Genomic DNA, 10,569 nt, shown 5'->3' with positions numbered 1-10,569 from the left:
TGGATTTCCTACATATAGAATCATGTAATCTGAAAATAGTGAAAGTTTTACTTCTTCCTCTCCAATTTGGATGCCTTTTATTTCTTTTTCTTGCCTAATTGCTCTAGCTAGAACTTCCAGCACAATGTTGAATAGCAATGGTGATAGTGGGCATCCCTGTCTTGTTCCTGATCTTAGAGGAAAAGCTTTCAGTCTCTCCCCATTGAGTGTGATGTTAGCTGTGGGTTTTTCATATATTGCCTTTATGATATTGAAAAAGTTCCCTTCTATTCCTATCCTTTGAAGTGTTTTCATCAGGAAAGGATGTTGAATTTTGTAAAATGCCTTTTCTGCATCAATTGAGATGATCATGTGGTTCTTCTGCTTTGATTGATTGATGTGGTGTATTACATTAATTGATTTTCTTGTGTTGAACCAGCCTTGCATACCTGGAATAAATCCCACCTGGTCTTGCTGTATAATTCTTTTAATGTGCTGCTGGAGTCGATTTGTGAGTATTTTTCTGAGGATTTTTGCATCTATATTCATTAAAGAAATTGATCTATAATTTTCTTTTTTTGTAGTATCTTTGCCTGGTTTTGGTATTAGGGTGATGATGGCTTCATAGAAAGAGTTAGGTAGCTTTCCCTCTTCTTCAATTTTTTTGAAGAGAGTGAGCAGGATTGGTACTAATTCGTTCTTGAATGCTTGGTAGAATTCACATGTGAAACCATCTGGTCCTGGGCTTTTCCTTTTTGGGAGCTTTTTGATGACTGAGTCAATCTCTTTACTTGTGATTGGTTTGTTGAGGTCATCTATTTCTTCTTGAGTTAATGTTGGTTGTTTATGCTTTTCTAGGAAGTTGTCCATTTCATCTAAGTTGTCTAGTTTATTAGCATATAGTTGCTCATAGTATCTTCTCATTATCTCCTTAATTTCTGCAGGGTCTGTAGTTATATTTCCTTTCCCATTTCTGATTGCATTTATTTGCATCTGCTCTCTCTTCTTTTTTGTTAGCCTAGCCAGTGGTCCATCGATTTTATTGATTTTCTCAAAGAACCAACTTCTGGTTTTGTTGATTCTCTCTATTGTTTCCCTGTTCTCAATTGCATTTATTTCTGCTCTAATCTTTGTTATTTCTTCCCTTCTGCTTGCTTTGGGGTTAGTTTGCTGTTCTTTCTCTAATTCCTCCAGGTGAGCAGTTAACGCTTCAATTTTTGCTCTCTCTTCTCTTTTAATATAGGCATTTAGGGCAATAAATTTCCCTCTCAGCACCACCTTTGCTGCATCCCATGTTTTGATAAGTTGTGTTTTCATTGTCATTTGCCTCAAGGTATTTACTAATTTCTCTTGTAATTTCTTCCTTTACCCACTGGTTTTCTAAGAGGGTGTTGTTTAGCCTCCATATGTGTGCCAGATTGAATGTATTGTGTCCCCCAAATGCCATTATCTTTGTGGTCTTGTGAGACAGACGTTTTGGTGCTGGTTAGATTTGCTTGGAATGTGCCCCACCCAGCTGTGGGTGGTGACTTTGGTGGGATATTCCCATGGAGGCGTGGCCCTGTCCATTCAGGGTTGGCCTTGATCAGTGGAGCCATATAAATGTGCTGACTCAAAGAGACTAAACGGAGTGCAGCTATGAGTGATGTTTTTAAGAGGAGCAAGCTTGCTAGAGAGGAACATCCCGGGAGAAAGCCATTTTGAAACCAGAACTTTGGAGCAGACGCCAGCCATGTGCCTTCCCAGCTAATAGAGGTTTTCTGGACACCATTGGCCATCTCCAGTGAAGGTACCCGATTACTGATGTGTTACCTTGGACGTTTTGTGGCCTTAAGACTGTAACTGTGTAGTGAAATAAACCCCCGTTTTATAAAAGCCTATCCATCTCTGGTGTTTTGCATTCTGCAGCATTAGCAAATTAGAACAATATGTTTGTGAATTTTATGACCTTCTGCCTTTTATTTATTTACAACTTCATTCCATTGTGGTCTGAGAAAGTGTTTTGTATAATATCAATATTTTTAAATTTGTTGAGACTTGCTTTGTGACCCAACATGTGGTCTATCCTAGAGAATGTTCCATGAGCACTTGAGAAAAAAGTGTATCCTGCTGTTGTTGGATGTAGTGTTCTATAAATGTCTGTCAAGTCTAGTTCATTTATCATACAATTCAACATCTCTGTTTCTTTAGTGATCCTCTGTGTAGATGTTCTATCCATTGATGAGAGTGGTGTATTGAAGTCTCCAAGTATTATTGTAGAGGTATCTATTTCTCCTTTCAGTGATCGCAGTGTTTGCCTCATGAATTTTGGGGCATTCTGGTTTGGTGCATAAATATTTATGACTGTTATGTTTTCTTGATGAATTGACCCTTTTATTAATATATAGTGTCCTTCTTTGTCTCTTTTAATTGTTTCACTTTTGAAGTCTAACTTGTCTGATATAGCTACTCCCACTTTTTTCTGGTTGTTGTTTGCATGAAATATCTTTTTCCAACCTTTCACTTTCAGTCTATGTTTGTCCTTGTGTCTAAAGCGAGTTTCTTGTAGACAGCATATAGATGGGTCCTGTTTTTTAATCCATTCTGCCAGTCTGTGTCTTTTTATTGGGGAGTTTAATCCATTTACATTTAGTGTTATTACTGTAAGGGCAGTACTTTCTGCTACCATTTTGTTTTTTGGAATTTATATGTCATATCTTATTTTTTCCTCTCCTTTTACCTTTCCTGATAATCTTCATTTCTGCACTCTTCTCCAACTCTCTCTCTCCTGTCTTTTCCTATCAGCCTGTAGCACTCCCTTTAGTATTTCTTGTAGTGCCGGTCTCTTATTCACAAACTCTCTCAGTGTCTGTTTCTCTGAAAATGTTTTAATCTCTCCCTCATTTTTGAAGGAAAGTTTTGCTGGATATAGAATTCTTGGTTGGCAGTTTTTCTCTTTCAGTATCTTAAATATATCATGCCACTGTCTTCTTGCCTCCATGGTTTCTGCAGAGAAATCTGTACATAGTCTTATTGACTTTCCCTTGTATGTGATGGATTGCTTTTCTCTTGCTGCTTTCAGAATCCTCTCTTTGTCTTTGACATTGGACAATCTGACCAGTAAATGTCTTGGAGTAGGTCTACTGGGATCTATTCTATTTGGGGTACGTTGTACTTCTTGAATCTCTAATTTTCTGTCCTTTATAAGGGTTGGGAAATTTTCAGTGAATATGTCTTCTATTACTCTTTCTGCCCCTTTTCCCCTCTCCTCTCCTTCTGGGACACCCATAACACGTATATTTGTGCGTTTCATGTTGTCACTCAGCTCCCTAAGACCCTGCTCATATTTTTCCATTTTTTTCACCATCTGTTCTTTTGTGTGTATGAATTCGAATGACCTGTCTTCCAGTTCACTGATCCTTTCTTCTGCCTGTTCAAATCTACTGTTGTGTCCCTCCATTGTGTTTTTCATCTCCTCCATTGTGGCCTTCATTCCCATGAGTTCTGCCATTTGTTTTTTTAAGTTTATGAATTCTTCTTTATGGTCAGCCAGTGTCTTCTTTATATCCTTCAGCTCTTTTGCTATATCTTCCTTCATATCATTGAATTTATTTAGCATTAGTTGCCTCCACTCCTCTGTCTCAGCTGAGCTATTAGTTTGTTCCTTTGGCTGGTCCATGTTTTCGTGTTTCCTGGTATGGCTTGTTATCTTAAGTTGTCTAGGCATCCAATTTTCTTGATTAGTTTATTTTGGAGCTTGTTTTCTATCTTTTACCTAGTGGTTTTCTTGTTGGTTGGCTTTGTTCTCTGGCCTCTGTTATTCAGTTCAACTTATTCTAGACCTCTAACTTAGGTTCTATTTAGTTGATCAGAATTTTTCCCCTCTTGTTTTTTCTGTTTCTTGCTCTGCCTCTATGTAACCTTTTTGTGAGTGGGTCTCCTCAGATATGTTTGACCCTAGTCAGATTTTCCCAGTCTAGTGAGGCCCAGGTCTCATTTGGAGGGTATGGAGTTTTCCTGAGAATGAGACCCTCTTATGAGGCCTTTAGAATTGGTGCTTTTCCTCTCCTGTCCAGCAGGTGGCGCTGGCCAGCCCACAGCTCCCCCACCAGTGTAAGGAGGTATGGAGACTTTAGTTCTCCTGGTGACTCTGGTCCTGTTAGGGGCATGGCTGACTGAAGCTGGAATCTGAATTCCAGCCCCTGGAGTCTGAATTCCCAGAAGGAGGACTGCCAGTTGAGCTGGGCCTCCCTCCACTCTCCCAATCTTCAGAATTCCAGTTGTCTCTCAGGGGCACTATTCCCTTTTCCTCTCTCCTCTTTGGGGCCTCTCCAGGTAGATTCCTTGGTCAACCTGAGTTGCTAATTAAAGACGGGGCTGGAGGCCTTCAGTAGTGAATACGGAATTCAGAGACACTGTGTGTACTCTGTCTCCCCTCAAGCCCAGCCTAGTCCCTCAACCTGGGCTTTCTGATAGAAAATAACCACATATATTACTTTTAGATAAAAAAAAAAAAGTAGAAAAGAAATCAAGAAAAAGAAAAAAGGAAAAAAAAAAAAAGTCTCTTTCAAACGTCTTTCCCCAGCCTGGAAGTTTTGTCAGTGTCAGAATAGAGCATTTAAAGATATGCCTTGGGCTATTGTCTGATAATTACTCTCCAACAGCTTCAGTTCCACCCCTGCTGGGGGCTATTGAAATGCAGAAAGATAAGGGATCAGTGAGAAGCCAGAAGGGACAAAATGTAAGGGAAAAAAAAAAATGCCTTTTTTGGAGTCTGGGAATGGGTGCCACCTTTAACGTGCCCCACTTCTTGGAGCCCAGCCCTTCTTTAGCACCCCAGCTCCCAAAGTTAGTTAATTAATTTGTTAATTAATTCTGCAGTTGAGGCTGGGTTGAGCCTCCCTTCTTGCCCTCAGCAGGTTGCTGTTTTTGTTTTTTTTTTTCCCCCCCTTTCAGGGAGCCGGCAGCAAGACAGTCTGTGAGGTCTGGGTGGGGAGGGGCATCAGACCCCTGGTCCGGGGAACTTAGAATGTTCGCTGCGATCTCAGCTTTTCCTCCAATTCCAAACTTGTGTCCAATGTGTGACTGGTTACTGGAGACCCTGAAAACACTGTTTCATATAGTTCTTGGGTAATTGCCATCTGCTCTAGGGGAGAGATGAAATTCTGCTCCTCACCACTCCGCCATCTTGCCCCGCCTCTCCACTGTGATGTCTTTTTAAGACCTTCCTGGTTTCTTTTATGCCTGCTCTTTGTTTATCTTTGCTTGGAGTATGTATTTAGAAGTCCAAATTTGTTAATTAATTCTGCAGTTAGGGCCTGGTTGAGCACCCTCCTTATTCCCAGCACAGATTCTTTTTCCCTTGGAGAACTGGCTCTAAGACATTCTACCATGCCTGTGGGGGAGGGGCACCAGACCCCTGGTCAGGGAATATTACAGTTCTATGCAGCAATCTCAGCAATTCCATCAGACTGGTGTATGATGTGTGCCTATCACAGAAGTCCCCAAAAAACTGTTCCATACAGTTCCTGGATATTTACCAGCTGCCTTAGAGGAGTAACTAAATTCCGTACCTCACCACTCTGCCATCTTGCCCCTCAATTTGCTTTATCTAATTTCAAACTTTTAACATTTATTAAGACCTGTTTTGTGACACATCATGTGGTCCATTCTGGAGAATGATCCATGAGTAATTGAGAAAAATGTATATCTTGTTGTTTTGGGGTGCATCATTATCTACGTATCTGTGTGGTCTAGTTCATTTATCAAATTGTTCAAGTTCTCAATTTCCTTATTGATCCTCTGTTTAGCTGTTCTATATCTTGATGTGAGTGGTGTATTGAAGTCTCCAACTATTATTGTAGAGACATCTATTTCTCCCTTCATTTTTTTCTTTTTCTTTTTTTTAGTTTTTATTGAGATTGTTCACATACCATACAACTATCCAAAGATCCAAAGTGTACAATCAGTTGCCCATGGTACCATCACACAGCTGTGAATGTGTTACCACAATTAATTTTTTTTTCAATTTTTAGAACATTTTCATTACTCCAGAAAAGAAATAAAGACAAAGAAAAGGAGACTCCAATCCTCCCATATCCCTACCTCCCATTATTGATTCATAGTTTTGGTTTAGTAACATTTTTTACTGTTGATGAAAGAATGTTAAAATACTAACTGTAGCATATAGTTTGCAAAAGGTACATATTTTTTCCTATATGCCCCTCTGCTATTACCTTCTAGTTATAGTGTCATACATTTGTTCTAGCTCATGAGAGGGATTTCTAATATTTGTGCAGTTAATCACAGACATTGTCCACCACAAGATTTAGTTTTATACATTCTCAACTTTTTTTAATAAGAAATTTTATTTTGAGATAAATTCAAACTTACAGGAACAGTTGCAAAAACTGTATAAACCCCATACATAGAACTCCAGCATACCCCAGCCCCCCTCCCCTGATACCCCAGTCCACCACCTTTAACATCCTGTCACACCACCATTTCTTTCTTTCCCTCCCTTCCTCTCTCCCTCCCTCCCTATCATCCATCATCTATTGCTCTGTCTTCTGAACATATGAGATCTAGCTGCATACATCCTTGAACAAACAATATAATTCACATATACATTTCCCATGAACAAGAACATTCTTTTATGCAATCCCATTAAATGCAGCTAAGAAGTTCAAGAAATTCGACCTTGATAAAAAGCTTACATTCTATATTTCCTTTTTTTTTTTCTTTATGTCCCATCTGTGTCCCTTTGAGCCTCCTCCCCTCCATCCTCAGATCCTATCCAGGATCATCCTTGGCATTTAATTGTCATCTATTTAGACTGTCTTTTTTTTTTTCAAGTGTGGAAACATATATACAGCCTAAATCTCCCCATTCCACCCCCTCCCTAGCATTCCATTAGTGGGATTAATCACATTTAGAATATTGTAATGCTATCACCTTCCCACCATCCCTTTCTAGAAGTTTCCCTTCACCCCAAACAGAAACCCTACACTCATTTCTTAACTCCCCATTGCCCCTTCCCCACTTCTTGGAACCCCTACTCTACTTTTCATCTCTATGGTCATATTCTCTGATACTTTCTTTGTGTTTACCATGGGGCTTAAATTTAAAAATCTTAAATTTATCTTAAATCTATAACAATCTTGTTTTTCTTTGATACCAACTTAACTTAAATATGATACATAAACTATGTTCCTATACTCCCTCATTCCTCCACTTTTATGTAGTTCTTGTCAAAAATTACATATTTTACATTGAGTCCAAAACCACTGATTTATCATTATGGTTTATGTATTTTAGATCCTGTAGGAAGTAAATGGTGGAGTTACAAATCAAAAATACAGTAGTATTGGTATTTATATTTACCATGTGATCTTTAGTGGTACACTTTATTTCTTCATGTAGTTTCAGTCAACTGTTTAGTGTCCCTTCCTTTCAGCCTGCACAATTCCCTTTAGCATTTCTTATAGGACTGATCTACTGGTGGTGAAGTCCCTCAGCTTTTTTCTCTGTCAGTAGGGCTCCCTTTAGTATCTGAAGTAGGGCAGGTCTTTTATTAGCAAAATCTCTCAGCATTTGTTTGTCTGTGAAAAATTTAAGTTCTCCCTCAGATTTGAAGGAGAGTTTTTCTGGATAAAGTATTCTTGGTAGAAAATTTTTCTCTCTCAGAGTTTTAAATATGTCACGCCACTGCCTTCTCACCTCCATGGTGGCCGCTGAGTAGTTACTACTTAGTCTTATGCTGTTTCCTTTGTATGTGGTGAATTGCTTTTCTCTTGCTGCTTTCAGAACTTGCTCCTTTTCTTCAGTATTTGACAGTCTGATCAGAATATGTCTTGGAGTGGGTTTATTTGGATTTATTCTGTTTGGAGTTCACTGGGCATTTATGCTTTGTGTATTTATATTGTGTAGAAGGTTTGGGAAGTTTTCCCCCAAAATTTCTTTGAATACTCTTTCTAGACCTTTACCCTTCTCTTCCCCTTCTGGGACACCAATGAGTCTTAAATTTGGATGTTTCATTTTATCTATTGTATCCCTGAGATCCATTTAGATTTTTTTGATTTTTTCCCCATTCTTTCTTTTGTTCTTTCATTTTCTGTTCTGTGGTCCTTGAGGAGGCTGAGTTGTTGTTCAGCTTCCTCTAATCTTTTATTATGAGTATCCAGGGTCTTTTTAATTTGGCCAGCAGTTTCTTTTATTTCCATAAGATATTCTAGTTTTCTATTTACTCTTGCAATATCTTCTTTATGCTCTTCTAGGGTCTTCTTTATGTCCTTTATATCCTGTGCCATGCTCTTCTTCATGTTCTTTATATCCCGAGCCATGCTTTTGTTGCCTGTCTTTAATTCTTTGATTAATTCTGCCAAGTACTGTGTGTCTTCTGATCTTTTGATTTGGGTGTTTGGGTTTGGGTTCTCCATATCATTTGGTTTTATCATATGCTTTAAAATTTTCTGTTGTTCTTGGCCTCTGGCATTTGCTTTGCTTGATCCCTAATTTTACAGAACTACTGCTTGGTGGCATACACTTTCTCTAACTAACCAGCAGATGGTGTCCATGAGTCGTCTATTCCCCTCAAGTCAGTTCTCCCCCAGTTTGTCTTTGTGCTGTGTGGGGGTCTGATTCTTGTGGAGTCCAATTGGTGCACCAGGTTTGGGTGTGTTGCTGGTGCTGTCCATCCTGAATGTGGGGCATGTGTCTGGGTGGTTAGGCAGGCAGGGCAGCTTTAATAATCAAACCTCCCAGGTGTTCTCTGAGATTTAAGGTTGTTGCAGGAGCCTAAGCCTTCATTTCAGTCTTTCCACCAGTTGTCTCTGCTGCTGACCCACAAGTCCTTGGTATTTGCATAGGATCCCCGGGATTTCTGAGTGTTTCCCCCTTCCCAGCTGTGCTTTTCCAGAACCTCTGCTGAGGGAGGGCTGTGCCACATCACTAGTGCATGCCTGCCCACCAGGGAGGCCCTGGGTTGCTGGGCCATGCAGGTGCACTCCCAGCCTGCTTCAAAGATGGTTGAATGGGGTGCATTAGCTTCCCCCTTTTTGCACAGCTCCACCCTCCCAGCTCTGGGACAATCTGCTGTGGGTGTGTTAAAGGCCACTGTCCATGGCCAATATTGTGGCTTATGTGTAGTGCTGTGGGAAAGATTCCCCATCACACTGGGTTTCTTGGTATGGCTCTGGGCTGTGGGTCTGGCCCCAGGCAGGAGCGTCCCCCACCCACTGGGGAGATGGCTGCAAGGAATGCAGTTTTTTCTCCTTTTGGCTCCCCTCTGCTCCTCTTGTCTCAAGACAATCAGCAGTGGGTGTGGGAAGGGGTATCCTCCATGCCAGACACTGAGGCGTTAGCCCAGCCTGCTCCCACCATGCTTCACTGCACAGCTCTCCCTGTGGTATCTGCAGCCACTCTCAGGCTTTTTTTTTTTTTTAAAGAACTAGTCCATCTCCAAATGCCAGCCCATCATTTCCCCACACTGCAGCATGGCTGTGGGACTTTCAGCCAACTCACTGACTTGTTTCAGAACGCAGGCTCCTGGTTTCACCAAATGCACATTCCCTGTGGATTTAGCAGACCTTGTCTGGCTAGTGCATCACTGGAAGTGGTGTTCTGGATCACTTTCTGTTTTTTATCTAGTATTTTTCATGGAGGTGTTTTTTGCTCTGTCTCACCTAGCTGCCATCTTAGGTTCTCAGCTACTGGTTCCCATTCTCATCTTTTAACCTCCAACTTTCCTTCTGGTGACATAAATGACTCTGAGCTGAGCATTTCCACCACCTTCACACACCATTTAGCACTGTTAGTTATTCTCACAACATGCTACCATCACCTCTGTCCATTTCCAAACTTTTAAGTTCACTCTAGTTGAACATTCTGCTCATAATAAGCAAATGTTCCCTATTCTTTAGCCTTGTTCTATATCCTGGTAACTTATATTTCATGTCTATGAGTTTACATATTATAATTGGTTCATATTAGTGTGACCCTGCAAAATATGTCCTTATATATCTTATTTCACTCAATATAGTGCCCTCAAGGTTTCTTCATCAACCCGTTTTTAAAGATGGTTTTGTTCACACACCATACATTCCATCATAAATAAACAATCATTGGTTCTCTGTATAGTCATGTATTTATGTTTTCAGCACCATTGCTGCAATCTATTTAAGGACATCTTCATTTCTTCCACAAAGCAGGAGGAAGAGTCAAAGTAGGTAGAGAGAAAAAAGAAAAAGGGGAAAGAAAGAGAGAAAAAAACATGACAGCTAGAAAGCAGCAAAAGGAAAGATAGCACTAAACTAAAGTAGAATAAAGAATCAGACAACATCACCAATGCCAAGAGTCCCATACCCTCCCCTATGTCCCCCCCATATGCATTTAGCTTTGGTATATTGCCTTTGTTACATTAAAGGAAGCATAATACAATGTTTCTGTTAATTATAGTCTCTAGTTTGCATTGGTTGCATTTCCCCCCAGTCCCACCCTATTTTTAACACCTTGCAATGTTGACATTCATTTGTTCTACCTCATGTAAAAACATTTTTGTACCTTTTATCACAATCATTGAGCATCCTAGGTTTCACTGAGATATACAGCCCC

The sequence above is a fragment of the Choloepus didactylus genome, assembly GCF_015220235.1.
Source record: "Choloepus didactylus isolate mChoDid1 chromosome 25 unlocalized genomic scaffold, mChoDid1.pri SUPER_25_unloc2, whole genome shotgun sequence".
Lineage (NCBI taxonomy): Eukaryota > Metazoa > Chordata > Mammalia > Pilosa > Megalonychidae > Choloepus > Choloepus didactylus.
The sequence above is the reverse complement of the archived record's forward strand: the minus strand, read 5'-3'. Positions refer to the sequence as shown.